Below are 27,701 nucleotides of genomic sequence, written 5' to 3'. Positions count from 1 at the left end.
ATTTGTCATACTTTAGTAGTATACAAAGAGTGGTGAAATGATTTTTTTGTCTTAATGATTCCAAATCCACATATGAGATATGAAGAAAACAGATTTAGAAAATTCTGAGTAAGGTGAGGAGAAAGATTCTTAGACATGAGAAACTGGCAACCTGAATCTGCCAGGTGAGTAAGACAAATATCACTGTAGGACAAGCTAAGTGAAATAAATATATCTATGGGTTAGAAGCAATCTAAGAAAATTAAATATAAATTATGCAGAGGAACTAATTGTGTGGTTTAACAAGCTTAGGATATAATAGTCTCAGTTGGTAAATCTTTACATGCTTATTTTCTAAGTTTTCTTGCCACCAGCCATACGAAGTAATAAAGAAAATAACTAAATGTGGTGTAAAAATCCTTAAAGCATTAAGGAGAACATTAAAAAGAAGCTACAGTGAAGTGCTGATTAACAAAGCAATCCTGTTTGGTGCTTGTTTTCCACCATCATCTACATACCATAGCCTCTGGGAACATTTTGATAATTCAGTAAGCTCTTTGAAGATGAATTCTGGTAAGTGAAGTAACTTCAAGAGGAGTATCTTGAGGAGATCTGGAAACTCAGGGGAAAGTAGGTCTCTGTTAGAGAGGTTGTGTTTGCCTCCGTTAGCAGGGGAATAAGAGGCATCATTCATTTGACGGGGCAGTAGGAGAGGGTGTCTTAGGAAGTCGTGAGAGCGACCATCACTGTTGCAAATATCATTGTCCTCTGTGTTTGTCCATCGTGTGAAAAATTTTACTGTTTAATGGATTTTTTTATATATTCAGTAATTTAAATATTGCATATTTTAAAGCCAATAGACTTTGCTTCTTAGAGTAATGTTAGGTTTACAGAAACACTGAACAGAACATAGATAATTCCCTCTCTTCCCCATCAGTTTCCTCCGTTATTAATATCTCACATTGGCATGGTACATTTTTTTTACAACTGATGAACCAATGTAATAAATTATTACTAATGGAAATTCATAGTGCACATTAGGTTTCACCCTTTGTGTTGTCTACTTCCATGGGTTTTGCCAAATACATAATGTTATACAACTGCCGTTACAGTATCACACAGAATAGTTTCAATCCCCTAAAAATCCCCTCTACTCCACCTATTCATTCTCTCCTCATATTCCCCTCAATCCTGGCAACCACTGATCTTTTTACCTTTCCAGTTTTGTGTTTTCAGAATGTCACAGAGTTGGAATCATAAAGAGTGTAGTATTTTCAGAGTGACTTCTTTCACATTAGCAATCTGCATTTATGGTTCCTCCATGACTTTTTGTGGCTCGATGGGTCATTTGACTGTTGAGTAATATGTCTGGATTATTGTCTAGATGTGCCATGATATGTTTATCAATCCACCTATTGACAGACATCCTGGTTTATTTCCATTTGGGGCAACTATGCATAAATCTACTATAAACATATATATGCAGGTTTTTGTGTAGATTATAAGTGTTCAGATCATTGAAGTAAATACCTATAAGCAAAGATTGCTGGATCATGGGATAAGATTATGTTTAGCTTTGTAGACTAAAGCTTTCTTCCAAAGTGGCTGTATTATTTTGCATTGCCATTAGCAATGAATGAGAATTCCTGTTGCTCCATCATGGATTATTTTCAACAATGACAAATGAGAGCCGATTTTACATACTGGAAGCTTTAATCTGCTTATAGGCATGGGCAGAGAAGACATATCTTCAGTAATAGTCATAATTTTGTACTATGGTAGTGCTATATCATGTCTAAAAATTATAACAATAACAGATTATTTACTTTTGACCAGAGGCCTTATTTTAGAATAAGTTAATGAATAAGAACAACATTATTACAATGTTTAATGATTACACACATTTAAAGTGCTGAAATACATTATATAAAACACTCATTTCACAACTATACAAGGCATATTGTAGGTAATGTTCTACAAATACGAGTACTACATAGACTCTCAATTTGAGTGGCATATCCTGGTGACAAAGAAGATGGACTTTGGAAATGTACAATATGGACAAATTACATAGCTGAAACTTCAATTATATTATCTGTAAAGTGCTAATAATAGTACACTCTGATTAAGCATGGACAAAGTCCAGAAATCAGGAAAGCATAGGGTATATATGGTGGAGGATGAGAAGTCTGTTTTGTATTATTCTTACAGGACAATACTGTGGAGGGTCCTTAATGTCACTCTAAAGAGTTTGCACTTTATTTAGTGTATGGAAATCCACTGAAGAGGTCTGTAAAGGTTGTTCACAGAAGGTGGCCTATTCAGAGTTTTACTTTAAGATTATTTGAGAATAGAGTTAAATTTTTTTGAAAGAACTAATGTATCTGGACAACTCTTCAGAGCTGCACCATTGCCATTCTGTTACTCTTTTCTGTGAATTAGAAAGAGAGCTCCTTTCCTCAAGGTCTTACCGTCATTTTCTGGGTAATTTTCTGGTCTATCCAAAGTCTTACCATCGTGTCGTTTAATAACTGTGCTGTGGCTGACACCCCACAGCGTTGCGCAGTGCACAACAGTGCAGTTGTATGCAGGAGTCTTCTTAAAATCCTGTCATTCCCCCCATAGTTCAATAAAACAGGCCTAGCAAGGTTCTTTTAGTTTCTTTTTTTTTTTTTTTTTTTTTTTTTTTTTTTTTTTTTTTTGGGAGACGGAGTCTCACTCTTTCACCCAGGCTGGAGTGCAGTGGCCGGATCTCAGCTCACTTGCAAGCTCCACCTCCGGGGTTTACACCATTCTCTTGCCTCAGCCTCCCGAGTAGCTGGGACTACAGGCGCCGCCACCTCGCCCGGCTAGTTTTTTGTATTATTTTTAGTAGAGACGGGGTTTCACCATGTTAGCCAGGATGGTCTCGATGGATCTCCTGACCTTGTGATCCGCCCGTCTCGGCCTCCCAAAGTGCTGGGATTATAGGCTTGAGCCACTGCGCCCGGCCAGTTTCTTTTTTGAGCTTTTTTTTTTTTTTTTTTTTTTTTTTACTCATTTTGCTTAAATATACCTAATACAGCCATGCCCAAAATCTTTACCTCTGCTTCTAATATTTTTCCCCTTTTTGGAGCTTAATTCAGCATACTGGACTTTCCTATTTTGATATTCTAATGCTTTTCGAAACTAACTTAGCCAGCATTGAACTCATTATCTTCCAATTCCAAGCAGCTCTTCCTGATTACTCTCTCTCTCTATTGACAGCAACACCTCTGTTTTAGCCACTCAGGCTGCAGGCCAAAGAGTTCTCTTTGATTCCTCTTTTCTTCCTGTTCCCAACATCGCTGTTTATGTTTGTGCAGGTTGCGCACTGCCCAAATCTAAGGAGCACCATTCCATCATAAGCATTGTGGACTTATATAACCCCTAGGACAATATTCCATCACATTTTTTGTTCAGAGCACTGTTTGTCCCTGGCATAAAGGCCTTGTATGGGTTAGTGACAGTCTTGTCAGGAGGTAGTGAGCAAATTCTTAAAACGTGGAGGCAGCAAGTGTAAAGTCATGCCTCAACTATTTCGTAGTTTAGCAGTCACAGCAATAGAGAAGATTGTGACATCTAAGAGTGGTAAGACTCTTATGATTGGATCATCTATTCAGACAGAGACAAGAAAGTAATTAAACACGTAGAAATCTGAGATGGAGACAAAAAAAATGATAACAGTGTGATTTGATTGATTAGGCATTGATCATGTTTTATATTAGAGCAGAAAACACTATGATAAGATATATTGAATGTAGTCCTGACTTTCTGCTTAGCCATTTCCTGTAAAATATTCTGACAAATATTCTCAAGGACAAAAGTGATCTTAGAGCCTGGGGACCGTGGGTTATTGAGATAGTCATAGTCCCTCCTCCCAGTTTTGCTCCACTATGAAATTTGTAGAAAGTTTGACAGAGGACAAATGTGGGAGACGTTATCTTTCCTACTACAGTGTTTTGAATCAAAATTGTAAATGATGGGAGTTGAATGACAGCTATCATCTTATCAGCACACAGGGCGGATGACACTGAAAATAACATCACCAGTGCTCCAGAGACGCAAAATGTTTCCCTGCATATATCACTAGTTTCCCTCCATGGTGTTGGGGGGAATTTTAAGCTGATTTAGTTCTTTGAGTGGTAGGTAGTGGCAGTTGCTGCAGCCTGGCATGAACCGCAAATTGTTCCACATTGCAGAAACAGACATCATCATTATAATGAGTCTGAAAAGGCCTGTTCATCAGTATGTCAGCAAGTAGGATTATGTGACAAAGGGGTGAGAATATCGCCTGAAGGTGACTAGGTCCTCGAAGTCTCAAACATGTTAAAAATAGTAATGATTTGCATAAACCAACAATCTTTGCTATTCCTCTATGTTCAGGCCTCTACCAAGATAATTCTTACCTATTTGCTTATTACTTTATACTTGCTAAAGCAGTCAAAAGCAGCCTCATCTTTGGTTTTAGGAAAGTACCATGTGGATAGGGCAAGTTGTATTATCCTGATTTTATGGAAGAGGCAACTGACATCAAGCGAGATAAAATTGTGGAAACATCATTATTAACTGAGAACTGAACAGATACACTGCCCCCATCCCTAGACTCCTTCATCTATGAGACAATGTCTCTTTAAAGGTAACTCTTTAAGTTATCTTTGAGGTAAGTGGAGAGCATCTCCCACCACTGGGTCTGAGGATCAGTGTGATGACCACGTGAATTTACTCTTAACCATCAAGCTGCCGGTGTAGTGTATTCTGATGTGATAAACTTACTTCCACATGTCTCTCCTACTTTGCTGTCACTGCACTCAGCTCTTGGATTTCAGCACAAAACATTATTACCCAAGAGCTATAGATACAGAGATTTTACATTATTAAACCCAAGACTTTGCAATATATGAAGAAAAGCCTTCTTTAACCAAATCTATATGAGCAACTTTAGTTCAAATCAATCTTTGGGGTTTCCATCTTCCTCTGGGAATGTGAGAACTAGTAGGAGTTTACTGTTCTTAGAGAGGAGTACACTGGAATCACACTTTAAAACTTCCTTATAGATACAACCATAGAAGTGATTGCCTACAACAGAAGTCCTTTCATTCTTCTATAATTGAATTTCTTTGAATGGAGACCAAGGTGCAGTCTCCCCTTCCCGTATTTTCTCCAGGAATTCTCCTCTTACCGTGAACTGTTTTCTCGTGAGTTTCTGTATATATCTAATCTGACATAAAATATGCATACTATAAAAGATTTTCAATTAAGTTCTAATCTGAATTAACCAGACTCTGGTAGACATTTAATAAAAGGCAATTGTATTCATGTTTTTATTGGGATTTAGGTTAGATCTATATTTGTAAATGGGATCAGACATGAGCAATCTATTTTGTGATTTCATGAAACATTGTTTATTATGAAGTTTTCAAAATACGCTCTGGTTCTGTTTATTTATATGTATATGTAGATACTCTACAGTGCATCATAATGACAAATCTTTTTCTTTGAGCCAGTATTGTTGCACCCGTGTCCTGGGTGTTTTAAAAAGAAAAACAAAAGTTTCCATTTGCCAATCACCTTATTTGATATAAATTAACAATAATTCCTTTGTTACTGATTTGTTTTATAGTCCCAAAGAAACTAAACAGATTTACTTTCCCATCTCTTTTATGTAGTGTCTCAATAACTATAATTTTTTGAAAATAAAGAGATACTTAGCTATGATATATTATTGGCATAAACCAGATTGAGAGAGAGACATACAATGGATAGGTATGGGCAGAATATATACTAAGACAACCTTAATCTTCAGCTCACGAATCTGTAATTCATTATCTGATGGAAGTACATCTATGCTATTGATTTCTATAAGATGAAGACTTTTGGTTTCTCTAATCGTGTCCATTAGTTTCCTCTAGACAGATTAATAATTGTTCACAATTGCTAATGGCAATTGTAGGCATTTAATTTTGCCTCTACCCTTGTGAAGTTGCTACTTGGCAGCATATTTGTGCAGTAGTAGATAAAGAATAATCCTAAGGCAATAAAACAGTCTCCATTTGTTATAGTACTTTGTTTACAAAAGCATCATAAGCACTTCAGAGTATGAAACTGTCCACCTACTTTTTTTTTTTTAATTAGAAATTTATTTTAGACTTTAAGACAATTTCATTACCTAAGGGACCAAAATCTGATTTTTAAAATGGATGTCACCCAAAGAAGATGAACTTCTCTATTTTCTTTTTACTGGTAAATCTGAACAATGCAAATCTAAACAATGAATCTTTTTAAGAGAATTGCAGTTATTTTTAAGTCCATATGTAGAATTTTTATACACTGATACAATAGATTTTTATTGTCTCATTTCTTATGATTTAGAGTGGTTTTTGAATCTGATATGTGTTAATTCTTTAAGAACATCTTAAAATGTTGCTCTATGATTATTTTAAATTAAGTATGTGTACCCTCAGTTCTACTCAATGGCGTTCAGTTGCTGAAGTAATTGATCAGTTACTTTAGAGAAGTTTCTATTGTGGCACAGACCTCAGATTTCTATGGAAGATGTAAAAATCCTCAACGTTCAGAGTCAAAATACTGATTGCAAAATGACTTTCAGCTCTAAACAAGTTTTGATTTAAATGATAATATCTTCCAATTGCTAAAACTAGATTCAACATTTGACGTACCTAAGCATAAATCATTCTTCCATCCTATAAATATTGCCTAAAATTAAGGTACTTATTAGGTAATATAATAATAACATATATCAACATACCCATTGCCATAGTTTCCAAACAGGCCCGTCCTTAACTGGAACGTAGTCAATGTGGTATTAAAGAAGTCTCTTTTTTAGTTCTATATACATTTTAAAAGTTTTTAAATAGAATTATACCCTCTTGATAGCTTATTCAAATGTTGCTGTTTCCCTTCCAACAGTGGGTTTATTTGATTGAATTTTTGTAGGAATAAAAGGTTACATTAAGGATGTGTGGTTAAATTTCTCAGTTTTTCTCATTATGTGGTGGTAGATGCATTAGAATATCTAAGAATGAATGTGGAAGCACTTAATTGGAATTATTATCATTTTGCTTTACAGTATTTATTTCTAAGTCTTTAATATCAAAATAAGTAACAAATAAATTTTATATAAATATACAAATAGAAAAGAGCAGGGAAATTCATTTTGTGCAGTATTGTTGTATTTGGTATGATTCTTTTTTATTAAAAATATGTCTTTGTGTGAACAACATAAAATGGAAGATTTAGTATAACATTTGCCTTATATTTATTTCTGCTGTTTAATGCTAATGGCTATGCACTATGTGCTTTTCACATTCTTTAGCAGGGACAAATTGTTTAGATTTATTTCTCTATTGAGAACTTTGAAGCTGTAATATTCGTATTAAAAAGAGTTTATCTTTTTTCATCCTACAGAATAGATGTTTGATAGTTAATTCCTCTTTCTCTTGTTTTTGTTAGTGGTTTCAGTAATGATACATCTTTCACCTAACTTTGAAGGACAAATGACACAGCTGATCTTGAAACTTACATACCAGATAATACATACTGTCATGTTACAGCAAGTTTCGTGGGTTTTAGCATTGGAGAGCCTGATTATTTCTGTTCTTGGTTCAAGTTTGTTGCTTGGCCTTAGTGATGGTACTAGTCAGGGTTCTCTAGAGAAACAGAATCAACAAAATGTTAGAATATGTATATGCATGTGTATGTGTGTATACACATACACAGAAAAAAGAGATGGAGAGAGATTTTAGTTATTGGCTCACAGGATTGTGGAGGCTTGGCAAGTTCAAAATCTGGTGTGGTAGGCTGATAGGCTGGAGACCCAGGGAAGAGTTGCAGTTTAAATCCCAAGACAGTGTGCTAGATACACTCCTTCTTGCTTAGGGAAGTTCAGTCTTTATTTTATGAATGCCTGTAAGTGATTGGGTGAGGGTCACTCACATTATGGAGAGCAATCGTCTTTACTCAAAATCTACCAATGTAAAGGTTAATCTCATCAAGAAACACCTTAACAGAAACACCCAAAATCGTGTTTGACCAAATATCTGGGCACCATGACCCAGCTACATGGACACATAAAATTGTGTTGCTGACATCATGGCGCCCTGTCCTGTGCCTGCGTCTCTTCAGTAGCACTCATACATTCTACTTGTAGGAGTGCTGCCCTCTTCTGCTTTCTCAGAGGTCTGCAGGATTTTCTTCCCCACCTTGAAGTACTAAAGTTGTTACTACTAATAATCACTACCATTATGGATAATTATTATAGTAGTTTCCCTTTATCCACTGAAACCTCAGTTTCAGTTAGCCACAGTACGGTACAGTAAGATGTTTTGACAGAGAGGAGAAATGAGACACCACATTATTGAAGTATGTGATAATTGTTCCATTTTGTTATTGGTAATCTATTACTGGGATTAATTTCTAAATTAAACTTTCTCATAGTGTGTATGTATAGGAAAAGACATCATGCATATAGGGGTTGGTACTATCCATGGTTTCAAGCATCCACTGGGGGTCCTGGAATGTATCCTACCAGGAAAAGTGCTGTACAATTACTATTGCTACTACTACTCATAGGAAACATTCCTAAACACCTTCTATATGGTTGGCGGTGAAACATGAGTTATACTCAAATTTTTTTATCTCTAAAACTCAAAACAAAACAGGAAGGTAGTTATAAATATTGATGTTGTAGATGAAGGACCAGACATTTATGGAGTGGCCAAACCGGATCAGATCCCATGAATCTGTATCTTCTTGATACCACAGCTTTAATTAAAGGCATCATTAGGTTGCACACTGTAGAGCAGGCAGCTACAGTCAGCTGTTACGATTTCACAGTGACAAGACGGGCTTTAAATCATAAGCCAAAGCCATTAAGGAAGATATATGAACAAGTTTTGCCACAAAAGCCCCTTCATCAAAGATTATTATGATAGTTTATGTAATATTTCTTTGTGATTTTTAAAACAGCCCTTTATTTTGGATAATTCTCAAATTGAGCCTGGCTAGAGAGAGGGAAATTGAATACATCAATAATGTTCTTTCCCCTCTCTGTCACTTCTGTCTTGCCTTTCATGAATTGATTAGGGGTGATGTTGGAGAGAATCAGATGTGAATTGCTTGATAAAGATCAAGATCCTCACTGAGGAATTTGGATTTGGTTTCATTTGGAATAGGTATGCTATAGATTCAAGGGAATGATCATTTTAGAGCCAAATGGACCAGGCATCCTCTATTATGCTCTAACCGCACTACCTCCTACTTCTGAGACCATCTTTTAGTACTTCCTATGTTACGATCCACTCAGATGTCCCACTGATGTTTAATGTCACCATGTTGTATCCAAGTAGAGTTTCTTTATCATAGTAAATATTCCATTAGACCCAGAAATGTTATCCTTCTCTAATAGTTCTACTAATTTTGAGAACTGATATTATCTATTTGAGATCACAATTTAGAGCATCCTTAATAATATGGGAGTCTCTACTGACAGTGATACTCAGGGAACAGAACTCACAGAACTCTATCCCTGCAATCAGAACAATCCCACTAGAGGCGGAAGTGGCTCTGCCCTTGAATTTTGGAGCCCTGTAGGCTGAGCTACTTGAAGTGTAGAATATAGAAGCATCAGATGCTGACATACATAGAGGTTTCCATTTTGATACAACCTTGTCTGTCTTTATGAAATTGGTTCTCTTCCAACTTCACAGGATCTTTTAAATTTTTTTGATGTTTATTTTTGGTGGGTACATAAGTGAATATATTTATGGGTTACATGAGATATTTTGATACAGGCATACAATGTGTAATAATCATATCAGGGTAAGTGGAGTATGCATCACCTAAACATTTATCATTTCCTTATAAGCATTCTGGTTATACTCTTTTAATTATTTTTAAATGGAAAATTAAATTATTTTTTACTATGGTCACCCTGCTGTGCTAGCAAATACTAGGTCTCATTCATTCTTTCTATTTTTTTTCCACAGGATTTTTGAGAGGTTACAAATACTTCTATGTCTTCAATAGGGAAATTCACATTTTCCTGAATTTTATACAGCATTCGCTTTTAATTTTAAAAACTTCTTATTTATCAAACTTCTTAGAATTGGGAGAATCATTCCCTTCATTTTGGTATATGATCATGGTAACTCATTTTGTTACATCACAACCAGTGAGCGTAGCTATCATTTTCGTTATTTTTTTTTCTTAAATAGGCCTAAATGCCACAAAATTACAAAATTAACCTTCATTAATTTTTTAAAAATATTCATAAAAATTATACAATCTAGGGATTTCCTTAGAATGTACTTTTCACATCTTTGGGGAAATTTGATAAAAACAACACAATTTCAGGCCTGGAAAATATTTTGGGGGACCTGATTTCAGTTCCTAGTAGTTGCTGGTGGGTCTACTACAATTTTAAGCTGGCAAGCTACTTAAAATTTTAAGACTCACTTTTGTAGCCAGCACTCTGTCTAGCACATATTTGACACCCAAAACGTAGCATCTAGTGAATGCTCAATAGTTATTTCTATTATTTCTAAAATTATATTTTTCCTGTAGGCAACTCTATCTCTGAGAGTTATTATAGAGTCAGAAGTACAGGCCATGTGCAGTGGCTCACATCTGTAATCCCAGCACTTTCCAGGCCGAGGCAGGTGGATCACCTGAGGCCAGGAGTTCAAGACCAGCCTGGTCAATGTGGTGAAACACCGTCTCTATTAACAATACAAAAATTAGCTGGGCATGTTGGTATGCACCTGTAATTCCAGCTACTTGGGGGACTGAGGCAGGAGAATCACTTGAACCTGGGAGTTGGAGGTTGCAGTGAGCCAAGATTGTGCCACTGCACTCCAGCCTGGGCAACAGGCTCAAAAAAAAAAAGTACAAAACTGTGTCTGAGCCTGCAGGAGCTTACAGTCCAATAAAGGAGATAAGCCTTGATAGTCAAATTATAATTTGAATCTCATTGACATTTTCAAAGCACGGTTTTATTTAGTCCAACCTCCTCAATTTAGGAGTGATGTGTTTGAGTTCTGGGAAGTGTGATTAGATACGATTATGGTCCGAGAAAGGACCTCTTGTTCTCGTTCTTGTTCTACGCCATTCAGCTAAAGAGCAGTGCATGTAATCCAGGCTGTACTACTTTGTGTATTGGCATCAGCTCTTAGGTTAAGTTTTTAATGGAACATTTTCATGATTTTAAAAATGTATTAGTAAAAGTACTAATGGTATTTGTCAAATTGCAGACTCTGTGACAGTATCTGTTCTAAGTGATTTATTTCTATTTCCTCATATAATCCCCAGGGCAACCATATGAGTAGGAAAAGTTTAATTCCTGTTTATAATGATGAGGACACAAGGTTATAGAGAGCATCTTTCCTACCTTTGTAAATCCAAACCTGAATCTTATTCTAGAATCCATGGGATTCGTGTCTGACCATCCTACCTCCCTCATTAATAATGATGATTGTCATCAGATAGCATCGGTCATTGCCATTTCATTTCTTTTAGTTCTAGACATTCTAAAATTACCTCATTCATACAGTGTCATTGACAAGTATTGAATATTTTCGATGTTTTTGATTAAAAGACTGACAGATCGCTTTTCTTTTTTTTCACAACTTAGAAGAAAATTGTTTTATTTCTTGACATTGATTTATATTTGTATATTTTACTTATTACATCAAGTTATATATCCTTATATAGATATCATTGTGAATATTTTGATATCAGTATAGAAATTACTATTATTTTAAATATTTAATACTTTAAACATTATATTATATTTCTTTTTTAATGGAAAATCTCTTTATTTGACAACATACTACTGGTTATGAATTACCACATTTCTTCAAGTTTCTTTTTTTTAATAGGCTATATAGTTTATCTATATTTAGAGATGGGGTCTTGCTCTGTCACCCAGGCTGGAGTGCAGTGGTGCAATCATAGTTCACTGCAACTTTGTACTCCTGGGCTCAAGTGATCCTCCTGCCTCAGCCTCTTAAGTAGTTAGGACTACAGGCATGTGGCACCAGGCCCAGCTAATTTTAAAATTTTTTGTAGAGATGGGATCTGTGTTTTTCAGCTGGTCTCCAACTTCCGGATTCAAGTGATTCTCTTGCCTCAGCCTCCCAAAGTGCTGGGATTTCAGGCATGAGCCACTGTGCTCACTGTGTCCTATATTTTTAATAGTTTCAGGTTCACAGAAAAATTGAATGGAAGAAATGAAGATTTTCCATATACCCCTGTCTCCATACATGCATAGCCTCCCCCATGATCAACATTGCCCACCAGAGTAATAAATTAGTTGCAATGCACCTATAATAGTACATCATTGTCACCCAAAGTCTTTTCATTAGCCTTTGCTCTTGGTGTTATATATTCTATGGATTTGAACAAAGATATAATTCCATGTGTCCACCATTATAGTATCATACTGAGTAGATTCACTGCCCTAAAAATCCCGTCTTCCACCTATTCATCCCTCTCCCCCTGCAACTTTTGGCAACCACTGATTATTTCACTGTCTGTTCAGAATGTCATATGGTTGGAATCACACACTGCATAGACTTTCCTGATGAGTTTCTTTCACTTATTAGTAAACACTTAAAGTTCCTTCATGTCTTTTCATGGTTTCATAGAGCAATTTTTGAAAAGTTCTTAATAGTATTCCAGTGGCTGGCTGTACCATGTCCTTTTATGCATTTACCTGCTGAAGGACATCTTAATTGCCTCCCCGTTTTGGCAACTATGAATAAGGCTGCTATAAACATCAGTGTACATGTATGAACGTAAGTTTTAAGCTCCTTTGGGAAGGGGAGTATCACTGCTGGATTGTATGGTAAAAATATATTTGGTTTTGTTAGAAACTAGTCACCTATCTTTCAAAGTGGCTGTTCCATTTTGCATTCCACCAGCACTGAGAGTTCTTGTTGCTGCACATGCTTCCCAGCATTTGGTGTTGTCAGCGTTCCAGATTTTGGCCATTCCAGTAGGTGTGTACTGGTATCTCATTGTTTTGTTGTTGTTGTTTCAGTTTGCATTTCCCTGATAACATATGATGTTGAACGTATTTTCATATGCTTTTTTGCCATCTCTATATCTTCTTTGGTGAGGGGTGTTTTAAGGTCTTTGGCCCGTTTTTTAATCAAGTTTCTTTTGTCTTACTGTTGTGTATTACTAAGTCTTTGGATATTTTGGATAACTCCTGTATTAGATATATCTTTTGCAAATATCTCCTAGTCCATGGCTTGTCTTTTTATTCTCTTGACAGTGTCTTAGGGAGAGCATACATTTTTACCTTTAGTGAAATGCAGTTTACCAATTCTTTCGATCCTAGATTTTGCCTTTGTGATTTATCTAAAAAGTTATTGCCAAACCTAAGGTCATCTAGATTTTCTCCTATGTTATTTTCTGTAGTTTCTCATTTTACATTGAGGTCTGAATTCCATTTTTAGTTAGTTTTTGTGAAGAATATGAGGTCTATTTCTAGACACTTTTTTTTGCATGTGGATGTTCAGTTGTTACAGCACCATTTATTTAAAAGACTATTTTTGCTCCATTGTATTGCCTTTGCTTCTTTGTCAAAGATCAGTTGAATATATTTCTGTGGATCTATTTCTGGGATCTCTGTTCTGTTCCATTTATCTATTTGTCTATTACTTCACCAATACCACACTGTCTTGATTACCGTAGCTTTATAGTAAGTCTTAAAGGAAGGTAGTGTTAGTCCTCCAACTTTGTTCCTCTCTTTTAATATTATGTTAAACTTTTATTTTTTAATGACCAATCTCTACATTTCTTTCATTAGAGAGATTTTATAGTACTATAGCAGCTTTTATAGTACTATGAAACATATATTCCAAAGTTTGTATTGCTTTCCATTTAAGTATAATTTTCTTGAATTTGAATAGTCAACATTAGATATACATTCTCATTTGTTTCATATTGTAAAATCCATATAATTTCCTACTTTGACATCTATTAAGATAAAATATTGAAAAGCAAACATCTACCTAAAAAAAATTGAACTACCCTATGATCTAGAGATCTCATTACTGAGTATATATCCAAAAGAAATGAAATCAGTACATTACAGAGATACCTGCATTCTCATGTTTATTGCAACATTCACAATAGCCAAGAAATGGAATCAACTTATGTCTATTAATAAATGAGCAGATAAAGAAAATGTGATGTATATATACAGTGGAATACTATTCAGCCATTAAAAGCATGGCATCCCGTCATTTTCAACAACATGGAGGAACCTGGAAGACATTAGGTTAAGTGAAATACACCAGATGCAGAAACTCAAATATCACACAATCTCACTCATATATGGAATATAAAAAGTTAGTCTCCTGGAAGTAGAGAATAGAAGGGTGGTTACCAGAGCCCCTGGAGGGTAAAAGAGAGGGGGTAATGAGGAGAGATCGGTCAACAGGTAAAAAGTTACAATTAGATGGGAGGAACAATTTCTGATGTCCTTTTGAAGACTAGGGTGACTAGTTAACAGCAATGCACTAAATATTTTAAAATATCTAGGGGAGAGAATTTTTAATGTTCTTACTACAAAGAAATGATACATGTTTTAGATGACGTTTATCCTGATTTGACCATTACACAAAGTATACATGTATACAAGTGTTGCCCCTAACTTGGTCACTGTACAATGTATGCATGTATGGAAACATCACATTGTACACCATAAGTATATTTAATTGTGTCAATTAAAACATACACTAATAAAATTATATTTATGTAAAAGTGACCCTTCTTTTATAGAGATTAAAAATAATTTTTTTTAGAAAAAGTTTCACTCTTGTTGGCCAGGCTAGAGCGCAATGGCACCGTCTCGGGTCACTGCAACCTCTGTCTCCTGGGTTCAAGCGATTCTCCTGCCTCAGCCTTCTGAGTAGCTGGGATTACAGGTGCCCACAACCATGCCTGGCTAATTTTTTGTATTTTTAGTAGGGACAGGGTTTCACTATGTTGGCCAGGCTGGCCTCCAACTGCTGACCTTCACGTGATTCACCCTCCTTGGCCTCCCAAGTGCTGGGATTACCGTCTGTGGCCATTAAAAATAGTTTTAGTGACCAAATGTGATTATTCATTATTGATTCCAATGAATCAGTAAAAACTTTATGCCATTTTCAGGACTTAATTTTTAAAACTTTTTTAAATGATTTTTTAAATTGTAACTTTATGGAGAAGTAGAAGAAAATTATACTTATTTATACCTTAAATGGGGATACTGATTTCTGTCTTATGTGTAGGAAATATTACAGATTTCTTGTTTTGTGTATTTCAAATGTTGTTAAAATTTGAAATAATAAAAAAAGGGGTTTATTATCTTCAGATGCACTACAAGTAGCTCTACCTTTCATTTAATGTGTTTTCAAACTTCAAAACTAATTAATGTCTCCAATTAAAACAATCTAAAGGTAAAAGTATCCTTTATTTAAAATAAACGAACTTGCTAGTGTTTTCTTGGTGTCTTTGCACTTCCTCGTGGTTGACACTTGTCCATATGACTTACAATGAAAATTTAAACAGAACTGGGCATCTCACCCAGATTTGCATCCAAGTTCCTCAAGGTTGAATATGGTTACTCTCAGATGACCCCTCTTTTACTTAAATTATCAGACTATCGTGACGTATTGTTTGATCATGCTTTGGATATCATTTATAAAATACATGTAATATGAAACTCTGAGTTTGTAAATTCAGGATTCTCCTTAAATACTAATTGCCATTTTCTAATGCTCATTTAGAGTTGAAATGTATTACCTAAGAATTAATATTGTACAAAAAACAGCAATCAGAAGAGTAACAAGATAAAACATAAAGACATTTATTAGACCTGAACAAATTCTTAGAGAAGAAAAAAAAAACCTGTTGTTAAATATATTGGATAGATTTGAACCCTACATTCTCTCAGTTGAGGTAACTGCATTCTGTTCATGCCTGCTTTCCATGTGTATTGGATAAGGAGCACACTTTGTTTATTTTTTGTGTTTTATCAGCTTAGCACAGGGGAGGCATTTGATGAATGTAGGAATTAGCAAAGAAGGTAAGAAGGAAAGAGTGGAAGAGCCAAGAAAAGGGGTAAAGAGAACATGATGTTAGCTGTTGCGGGAAGTCAGGGACTCCGAACAGAGGGACCTTCTGAAGCCACAGCAGAAGAACATAAATTGTGAAGATTTCATGGACATTTATTAGTTCCCCAAATTAAAGTTTTAGATGGGCCCTCAAAAATTTTAGGGCATGGTTTTCCTGCAGGTTTATATTGAAACAATGGGGTATCTCCCATTAGTTAGCTAACCAATAAATACCACTATTTTTTTTTTTTTTTTTTTGAGATGGAGTCTCACTGTCACCTGGGCTGGAGTGCAATGGTGAGATCTCAGTTCACTGCAACCTCTCCGCCTCCCGGGTTCAAGCGATTCTCCTGCCTCAGCCTCCCGAGTAACTGGGATTACAGGCATGTGCCACCACACCCGGCTAATTTTTGTATTTTTAGCAGAGACAGGATTTCTCCATGTTGGTCAGGCTGGTCTCGTACTCCTGGCCTCAGGTGATCTGCCACCTCGGCCTCCCAAAGTGCTGGGATTACAGGCCTAAGCCACCGTGCCCGGCCGATACCACATGTTCTTATTGAAATGCTATTATTTTACATGTACTATTTTTAGCAGGAGAGAGGCCCTGTTCTCTGAGATTTCTCATTAATGATGCTAAGGCCAAAACTATGTACTTTGGGATTAGGAGAAGGAACTGATTAAATGAAAAAATAGATTACATGTCCCCAAAACAAGCAGGAAAGATTATTAGTGTGAAAGATTTGCAAGAATTCAAATAAACCCAGAAAGGGATGATAAAATAACTCAGTAGATTGTGGAAAATGTTAAAAGGATGATAAATGACAGCCTAAGATAACAAAGTAATACATTAAAGGGGAAAAAATGTTGAGAAGTGACTCTGAACTAAAGGAGCATGGAGCACATGGAGCTATGGATTCTCTGAAGTAGCTAGCAGCTATGTCTCTCACCTGGCGAGGCCCTTCTTTGTGGCTTGCCCTTTCAAAATGCCACCTAGACACCCCACTGCAAAACAAAGTGGTGGCATTGGAAAAAGGGGTTCCGCTTTTTCCATCGACTGAGGAGAGTCAATGGATTACCTCTTCTGAGTATCTGATGTGCCCTTCCCATAGCCTAAGGCCACCACCCCTTACAGATGTATTTTACCCTCTTTGTCATATGAGCCAGATTAACTGAATTGTAGAAAAGAGGGCTTGTGTTCTCCTCCTCGTTGAGAGTTACCGAAACCAGGGCATTCCAACCACAATACTACTGGCATTTTGGACCAGATCATGTTTTGGGCGTAGAGGGTAAGGCTGTCTTGTGTATTATAGAATCTTTGGCAGCCTCCCGTGGACCCTGTCCACTGGATGTGAGTAGTACACCCTCAGTGTTGATACTGAAAAATGTGACCAGACATTGCCAAACTTCCCCTGGGGTCAAAATTACCCCTAGTTGAGAACCACTGTCCTAAATAAAGATGATGCTTATTTTCCCTCTTCATCCAATAGTATGCTTTGATTTATTTTCCAGTGTATTTGCTGGGCTTGACCTGATTCATTCTCATTCTCTCACTAGAACCACAGGAAAGAATTCCAGGGTAGTTTAGTTCTTCACTGTGGAGCCAACCAGTCCCAAAGCGGGTTGACCAAATTACTTTGGCCTCATCAGCATAAAAATATTTCGTAGGATTTTTAACTGTCATATTGCACACCACAGAAAAGGATTACTCCAATAGTTAAACACAGAACATGGCAAAATGTAATGACATAGTAGTAAAAATATAGCTGAAAATAATAGAAGGTATGTTGTTTTTCACTGAAATCATACGGGAAGATATTGGTTAAAAACATGACTTTTTGTTGTTGTTGGCTCTATTCTATCAACCACATAGTTATTTCCAGCAAACCTTGTCTTTGAAAATGACTATACAAAGAACATTGTCAAAATCTGGAAGTTTTTTTTTTTTTCTGTTTCCCATAATGGGATATTGTAGAAAATGAACATTAGGGATTACATTCCCAATCCACTCCCCAAGTCAATGGTGCAACATGGGACTGTGCAGTGTATCCACTTTCATGCATCTATTTTAAGCACCCAAGTTTGATGATAAAGAAGTTAATATGGTTTCCAGTAGTGCCTAACGTACCCTCAGGGAGTAGCTCGTGCTGGGAGAACCTGGCTCATTATGGATTATTTTGTAGCATCTGTCACGCTATGAGATGACAAGACTTTATAAGACAAATATTATGGATCAATCTTCAGAGGCTAGCACTACATGCGGCCAAAAATCCTCATTGGCAGAACAAAACTGAAAGCCCTTAATGAATTCTGTTACCGTGGCAGCATACTGTCAAATTATGCACTAATAGCAAAAGAGCTAGAAAACCACACCAAGAAACCAGCATGCCTTTTGGCAAGCCAGAAGTCAGAATCTGGTGCTGAACTTCCAAACCTTCTAAAGAAGAGAATTAGCATTGCAGTAAGCCAAAATCTTGTGCATACTCTCCAGGAATTTGGGTGTGAATCCTAGAGTAGCTACTTGAATGATTTTTTTCCTTTTTTCCTTTCTTTTTTTCTTCCAAATGTAATGAGATGTTAGTGGATTTAACAATAAAAGACATGTCAAAAGGCTAATGACTGTCCTTGGGACCAGAGTCACATTTGAAGGAACAGAGTTCAACTTTAAGCATCAATTCCTATGCTGTATTAACCTCTGTAGTTTATGAAAATTATTCCAGGATGCAGAAGAATTTTAAGGCAATTCACATATTGGAAGGGTGACCAGATGTCCTCGATTATTTAGGAATCAGCCTGTATTTTAAAATGTTTGCCTTTGGAATATAACTGTATTAAAATCATTCTGAAACTGAATCATGTTGTAAATCACCTAACAGAAAATCAGGTTTAAATCATATACGTATATGTATACACACACATATATATATAGATATGTATACACACACATATATATACACATACACATATATACACACACACATATATATACACATATATATACACATATATAGATATGTATACACACACATATATACACATATATACACATACATATATACACACACATATATATACACACATATATATACCCACACACACAAAGCATCTGGAAGAATGAAGATACACAAGTTGTCTGTAAAGTTTCATTTATCTATAGTATTTTTCTCTTAAGCATCTGTTTCAGGATTGTGTTTCCCAACCAGTTTCCTAAAGCTTTGAACATACATTGCAGACTTTGTCTAGAACGCAGCTCTTTCCTCTCTTTCCTTTATTTTTCCTCAAGTTATCCACATTGTTTCTTCTCTTGCATTTCCCCCTTTTTTCCCAGCAAACTTGTAGCTTTTCATGTTTCTTCGCCCTGTGTTTTGAAATGAAAGAGTATGGAAATGCAGAAGTGGATTTCAGACTTTGCTCCCCGAGCACCTCGAGATCTCATCAAGGTGGCTCTGAAACCACAGGTTGGGAGGGAATATGAAGAGAGGAAAGGGCAGGGCCCTAGGGCCTCCATTCCAACTTCCATGACAGCCATTTTCAAATAATATATCATTTAATGAAATATTTTTATAACTTCAAATAGCTCAACAGTAATAGCCCAACACAAGATTACCAAGTAAAGTGTGCCTCTGGAGGGTATTTGACCAAAGGCAAAGCAACCCTGTAGTGAAAAATAGAAGTATGGAGAATGTTGAACTTCACTGTCAGGGGGTGTTTTATTTCATGATTACTCTTCCTTTAACCACGCTGAGTACAATCGAAATCTAAAAATCAGGAACTACTTATTTCCTCCCATTTAGTAGTAGCTTCTGCTCTCCAAATACCTCTAGCAAGATGGAACACCTTATACTACCTTAACAGGAGCAAAGCACGGGTGGTGCTAGAGTATTTCCATGGAGTAGGAAGATATTTTTAATCATGAAAATACTAAAGATGTAATTATATAACGAAGCTAAGAAACTAAAATTATCTGAAATGCTATCTCTATTGTCCCAAAGAAAGACTATATATCTCAGGAATTTCTATAGCTAGAAAATTTTTGTATGGAGAGAAATAAGGTAACTTTTAAGATATTTTAACCTGATATAGCTTCATTTTTCACTTAGAAGTTATACTTTGTATGTATTAGATAAAAATTATAATATTAAAAAATATCACAATAGATTTTAAAGAGTTGTTCTACATTAATAAAAATGAAATTTGGGATTCATAGGAAATTTTGTCAAGCTGCTAACATTTTGGTAAAGAGCAGAAGTCAATGATTATTAATTTTTATTCAAGTCCTCTAAGTTTAATCTCAAAATAATGACCATTTAATAGCTTTTTGAATAAGGGGCTTCATGATAAAGAAACCAACTAAGTTATTATTTACTTTGGTATCTCTTTCTTGAGCAAATACCTCTTAAACTCTAAAATCTGGTATTTTGCCTGTATCATGAAACACTACTTCTTAAATTTATTAGAGAAATTTTAAAACATTTTATTTTCTTTTAAAAATATTGATTTCTTCAAATCCAAGTTGCATGATTTAAAAATTAGCATAGTAGATAAATGTATAAAATATTTTAGGTTACACTATATCAGCAAATTTTTTTATTTGTTTGTTTTTGTTGTTGAGACAGTCTCACTTTGTTGCTTGGGTTGGAGTGCAGTGGCGCGATCTTGCCTCACTACAACCTCCACCGCCCAGGTTCAAACGATTATCATTCCTCAGCCTCCAGAGTAGCTGGGACAACAAGTGCACACCACCATGTCCGGTTGATTTTTGTGTTTTTAGCAGAGACAAGATTTCGCCTCCTGGCCTCAAGCCATCTTTGTGCCTCCCAAAGTGTCGGAGTTACAGGGGTTAGCCACTGCGCCCGGCCAGTGCTGTCAGGTTTTGATTACCAACCCCCCAAAAAAACAAAAAAAAACCCTTGTTAAACAAAATAACATGGTTCCAATTCTGAATTAAATACTTCCTTTTCTATTGCATAGAGTAGAAAATATGTTGGCCTGATGTACCTTTTAAAACTGTTTCAAACGGATTACTGGAAAAAGATTTCAATAGCTGCCTTGTGCTCTTAACATTAGCTGGGAGAGGAACAGAAATTAAAATGAATAGAGATAAAATGAAAATGCACAATTACGATGAAATAATATTTCTGTCCAAATCAAGTCTTAATATAATTAGAGGATATTTTAGATATTTTCATAGAAATAAAAACACCTCTTAAGAGTAAACATTTGTTTTATTAAAGCATATTTTCAGATGATTTTGTGATTTTAGATGTCTAATGCAAGCCATGTTGTTGCTTTCCGTGTTTGGTACATTACAACCACCAAAAGTAATATTAACATTTAGGAAATAATTCAAGAAAAAGATTCTTCCAATAATATTTGCCCCAATGAGCTGGGTAATTCTTGTAAATTGGTCTTTTGGCCTGAGTGATTTAGATAATTACTGAAGTTCTCTATTTCAGGTTGATATTCAGATACTATTCAACGTCAAACACATGATAAATGATTTATTTTTTCTTCAGAAAATTGATCAAATATTGAGTGAAAGAATGTACTTGACCTGTATATTACAGCATATATTTTCTAATTCTTCAAAAATAGTGTCTCTAATTTGATTGGATCTAATTAGATTTTGATTACCTATTTTTTACTCCTGGTTATTTTCAAGTTTGTCTGATGAATTAAAGATTTGTTGAAGCAAAGACAATTTTGGATAAACATTAAAACATAAATCTCTAATGAGAATGAAACTAAAACTTCTTTATCCCCTCAATATAAACCAATGATCAGGTTATTTATAAACATCGTGGGAAAAAAATGAATGCATTCTTTTTACCAACTAAGATATTTTTGTTTTTCTGTAATTTAAATTTTCTTCTTTTCTCAGTATTTAGTATTTTTAACTTCTGATGTACATTGAGAAATAATTTTCACTGCCTTTTGTAGTTTTTAATTTATGAAAATAAACTAAAACCTTGATAATATAGTTATAATATTTATGAACATAAAATAATCTTATTAGCTATTGTAATTTAGAGTTTATTGTATGTTAAATTAACCTATTCATGTTTTTGTGACTTTTTAACAGGCAACTTCAAGGAGTTGTGGATGTAGATCTTTACTGCAAGGAGATAACAGTAAGTGTTTATATACAATAACTTTTAAAAACTACAACCTTTCAGTATTTGGAACTTCACTATTATATGCATGAAAAAATTAATATGATTACTTAAATTTTATAATTTTGATGAAATTTATTTACTGTAGTGATATTTCTCATAGCATTCTAATAGATTAAAAGGTGGTCATTTTAATAAGAAATAGCAACCCATAGCCAAAACTTTCCATTTTGTTCACTTTATGCTACATAAATTTCACTTGTACATTTACATCGATTTTCTCTTTGAATAGCTGACCTACACAGATTTCTCAGTTTTCTATGGGGAAACTATTTCACAATTGATTTTCAGATTTTGGATTGGAAATACTTATTTTGCATAACAGCTTCTTTAATTTATGCCACTCGAATCTTTAATATTTCTGCGTGTTAAATAGTTTTCATACAAATACAAGTCAATAATTCATATTAATTTCATGAAAAGTGAGAAAGGGGCATCTGTCTGCCATTAAACTGATGTGATAAAGTGAGGTGGAACAGCTTCTGGGTTTCTCTAAAATGTGATTTTCATCGTTTAAATTTATGTTTATTTCACATGTAAAACATGGGGAACTTTTGTTTTACCTACCATCTCAGGTTATCTTTGTCACTTCCTTTTCATTAATGTAATTACTTGGGAATTATCTCGACTCCAAATTGAATAGGGAAATATCATGCTGCAGGCTCTTTGCTCATTTAGGAATTAAAGCAATTTAAGATATGAGGTTTAAAATGGAAAATCTCTTTGAAAGGAGAAGATGTGAATCATTTACACAGATACCTGTTTCACTGAAATTTATAGAGAGAAAACAATGTGCTCTAAATGCGGAATGACTGATTTTTACAATAGTTCAGATTTCTGTGATCTTGTCTACTTGGGTTGCTGGTGAGCGTTCCATCTGGGATGTGCGCTGGTTTCTGCTCCCTACTAATACCATTTCCTGAGTGGCTTCTGGATTCAACAATTGAACTCTGGCAATATTCCTGCCCAGTGATCTGTACCTTTACATGGCATCCCTGGGCCATTACAATATCTTTCATGATTACAATAAATTAAATTTTGTTATTTTGTAGAATAGACAATGATGATTATACTTACAAAATACCTACATGGCTCATTCGGAGATATGCTGTATTATAAAGAAATGACTTTCTATTTTGGGGATTCTAACTTTGCTATTTGATGAATATAGCTGGAAATAAGGGCTTTGGTGGATAAATTAGTTTGATTTTTAGACAGTGTTAACTGGCACTAGCTTTGTGAGAGCCTTAAACGGAATGTAAAATTATTGACAACATAACTCCAACTACTTCTCTGTCTTACTGTGAGTAGGGAAGATAAGAAAGGGCAGAGAAAATACCCTCGTAAACAAGAAGTGTGAAGAAAATCATCTCTTTTGTTTAAGATTTAATTGCCTTTTAATTGTCTTATCTCCTCATTCCATTTCTATTATTATTATTATTATTATTATACTTTAAGTCCTGGGATACATGTGCAGAACGTGCAGGTTTGTTACATAGGTATACATGTGCCATGGTGGTTTGCTGCACTCATCAACCCATCATCTTACATTAGGTATTTCTCCTAATGCTATCGCTCCCATTGCCCCCCAACCCGCGACAGGCCCCAGTGTGTGATGTTCCCCTCCCTGTGCCCATATGTTCTCATTGTTCAACTCCCAGTTATGAGTAAGAACATATGCAGTGTTTGGTTTCTGTTCCTGTGTTAGTTTGCTGAGAATGATGGTTTCCAGCTTCATCCATCTCCCCACAAAGGACATGAACTCATTCTTTTTTATGACTGCATAGTATTCCATGGTGTATATGTGCCACGTTTTCTTTATGCAGTCTATCATTGATGGGCATTTGGGTTGGTTTCAAGTCTTTGCTATTGTGAACAGTGCTGCAATAAACACACGTGTGCATGTGTCTTTATAGTAGAATGATTTATAATTCTTTGGGTATATAGCCAGTGATGGGATTGCTGGGTCAAATGGTTTTTCTAGTTCTAGATCCTTGAGGAATCGCCATACTGTCTTCCACAATGGTTGAACTAATTTACACTCCCACCAACAGTGTAAAAGCATTCCTATGTCTCCACATCCTCTCCAGCATCTGCTGTTTCCTGACTTTTAATGATCACCATTCTAACTGGCATGAGATGGTGTCTCATTGTGGTTTTGGTTTGCATTTCTCTAATGATCAGTGATAATGAGCTTTTTTAAATATGTTTTTTGGCTGCATAAATGTCTTATTTTGAAAAGTGCCTGTTCATATCCTTCACCCGCTTTTTGATGGGGTTGTTTATTCTTGTAAATTTGTTTAAGTTCTTTGTAGATTCTGGATATTAGCCCTTTGTTCAGATGGATAGATTGCAAAAAATATCTCCCATGCTGTAGGTTTCCTGTTAACTGTGATGATAGTTTCTTTTGCTGTGCAGAAGCTCTTTAGTTTAATTAGATCCCATTTGTCAATTTTGGCTTTTGTTGCAATTGCATTTGTGTTCTAGTCATGAATCTTTGCCCATGCTTATGTCCTGAATGGTATTGCCTAGGTTTTCTTCTAGGGTTTTTATGGTTTTAGGTCTTAGGTTTAAATCTTTAAAACATCTTGAGTTAATTTTTGTATAAGGTGTAAGGAAGGGGTCTAGTTTCAGTTTTCTGCATATGTCTAGCCAGTTTTCCCAACATCATTTATTAAATAGGGAATCCTTTCCCCGTTGCTTGTTTTGGTCAGGTGTGTCAAGGATCAGATGGTTATAGATGTATGGTGTTATTTCTGAGGCCTTTGTTTTGTTTCATTGGTCTATCTGTTTTGGTACCAATACCATGCTGTTTTGGTTACTGTAGCCTTGTAGTATAGTTTGATGTCAGGTAGTCTGAAGCCTCCAGCTTTGTTCTTTTTGCTTAGGATTTTCTTGGCTATACGAGCTCTTTTTTGGTTTCACATGAAACTTAAAGCAATTTTTTCTAATTCTGTGAAGAAAGTTAATTGTAGCTTGATGGGAAGAGCATTGAGTCTATAAATTACTTTGGGCATTATGGTCATTTTCGCAATATTGATTCTTCCTATTCATGAGCATGGACTGCTTTTCCATTTGTTTGTGTTCTCTCTTATTTCCTTGAGCAGTGGTTTATAGTTCTCTTTGAAGAGTTACTTCACATTGCTTGTAACTTGTATTCCTAGGTATTTTATTCTCTTTGTAGCAATTGTGAATAGGAGTTTCTCATTATTTGGCTCTCTGTTTGTCTATTATTGGTGTATAGGAATGCTTGTGATTTTTGCACATTGATTTTGTATCTTGAGACTTTGCTGAAGTTGCTTATCAGCTTAAGGAGTTTTTGGGCTGAGACGGTGGTGTTTTCTAAATATACAATCATGTCATCCGAAGAGATAACTTGACTTCCTCTTTTCCTCTTTTAATATCCTTTATTTCTTTCTCTTGCCTGATTTCCCTGGCCAGAACTTCAAATACAATGTTAGATAGGAGTGGTGAGAGTGGGCATCCTTGTCTTGTGTTGGATTTTAAAGAAAATGCTTCCAGCTTTTGCCCATTCTGTATGACATTGGCTGTGGGTTTGTCATAAATAGCTCTTATTATTTTGAGATATGTTCCATCAATACCTAGTTTATTGAGTGTTTTTAGCATGAAGAGGTGTTGAATTTTATCGAAGGCCTTTTCTGCATCTCTTGAGATAATCATCTGGTTTTGTGATTGGTTCTGTTTATGTGATGGATTATGTTTATTGATTTGTGTATGTTTAACCAGCCTTGCATCCCAGGGCTGAGGCCAACTTGATCATGATGGATAAACTTTTAGATGTGCTGTTGGATTCAGTCTGCCAGTATTTTATTGAGGATTTTTGCATCGATGTTCATCAGGCATATTGGCCTGAAATTTTCTTTTTTTGTTGTGTCTCTGCCAGGTTTTGGAATCTGGATGATGCTGATCTCATAAAATCAGTTAGGGAGGAGTCACTGTTTTTCTATTGTTTAGAATAATTTTAGAAGGAATGGTACCAGCTCCTCTTTGTACCTCTGGTAGAATTTGGCTGTGAATCCATCTGGTCCTGGGCATTTTTGGCTGGTAGGCTATTAATTACTGCCTCAATTTCAGAACTTGTTACTGGTCTATTCAGGGATTCGGCTTCTTCCTGGTTTAGTCTTAGGAGGGTGTATGTGTCCAGGAATTTATCCATTTATTCTAGATTTTCTAGTTTGTATAGAGGGGTTTATAGTATTCACTGATGTTAGTTTGTATTTCTGTGGGAACAGTGGTGATCTCCCCTTGATCATTTTTTATTATGTATATTTGATTCTTCTCTTCATATTCGTCTGGCTAGTGGTCTATCTATTTTGTTAATCTTTTTTAAAAAAAAAAAAACAGTCCCTGGATTCATTGATTATTTGAAGGGTTTTTCGTGTCTCTCTCTCCTTCAGTTCTGCTCTGATCTTAATTATTTGTCTTCTGCTACCTTTTGAATATGTTGCTCTTGCTTCTCTAGTTCTTTTAATTGTGATGTTAGGGTGTTGATTTTTTATTTTTCCTGCTTTCTCCAGTGGGCATGTAGTGCTGTAAATTTCCCTCTAGAGATTCTGGTATGTTGTGTCTTTGTTCTCATTGGTTTTAAAGAACTTTGTCATTTCTGCCTTAATTTCATTATTTACCCAGTAGTCATTCAGGAGCAGGCTGTTCAGTTTCCATATCGTTGTGTGGTTTTGAGTGAGTTTCTTAATCCTGAGTTCTAATTTTATTGCACTGTAGTCTGAGAGACTGTTTGTTATGATTTCCATTCTTATGCATTTTCTGAGCAGTGTTTTACTTCCAATTATGTGGGTCAATTTTAGAATAAGTGTGATGAGGTGCTGAAAAGAATGTATATTCTGTTGATTTGGGGTGCAAAGTTCTGTAGATGTCTATTAGGTCTGCTTGGTCCAGAGCTGAGTTCAAGTCCTGAATATCCTTGTTAATTTTCTGTCTCATTGATCTGTCTAATATTGACAGCGGGGTGTTAAAATCTCTTATTATTACTGTGTGGGAGTCTAAGTCTCTTTGTAGGTCTCTAAGAACTTGTTTTATGAATCTGGGCACTCCTGTATTGGGTGCATACATACAGGATAGTTAGCTCTTCTTGTCGCATTGATCCCTTTATTATGTAATGCCCTTCTTTGTCTTTTTTGATCTTTGTTGGTTTAAAGTCTGTTTTATCATAGACTAGGATTGCAACTTCTTCTTTTTCTTTTTTTTTTTCTTTCCATTTGCTTGGTAAATATTCCTCCATTCCTTTATTTTGAGCCTATGTGTGTCTTTGCATGTGAGATAGGTCTCCTGAATACAACACACCGATGGGTTGTGATGCTTTGGAGTAGAAGAGGCATTCTGGTTATTGGAATTTTCAGCCTTTCGGTGCTGATTTTTCCTCATCTTC

General features: G+C 35.5%; 1 protein-coding gene across 1 annotated transcript in view; it reads left to right on the top strand.

Moving 5' to 3' along the window:
* The window catches only part of TENM3 (teneurin transmembrane protein 3), a 2,279,939-nt gene that overhangs the window by 303,407 nt on the left and 1,948,831 nt on the right, over positions 1-27,701 (top strand). Inside the window, exon 2 of the mRNA XM_050789940.1 lies at positions 22,204-22,252. The gene's annotated coding sequence lies outside the window, so the exon portion shown is untranslated. The remainder of the gene's footprint in view (positions 1-22,203; positions 22,253-27,701) is intronic.

This window comes from Macaca thibetana, chromosome 5 (genome assembly GCF_024542745.1).
Source record: "Macaca thibetana thibetana isolate TM-01 chromosome 5, ASM2454274v1, whole genome shotgun sequence".
In the NCBI taxonomy this organism is placed as follows: Eukaryota; Metazoa; Chordata; class Mammalia; order Primates; family Cercopithecidae; genus Macaca; species Macaca thibetana.
Note: the sequence above shows the minus strand (reverse complement) of the source record. Positions and strands in the feature narration are given on the sequence as shown.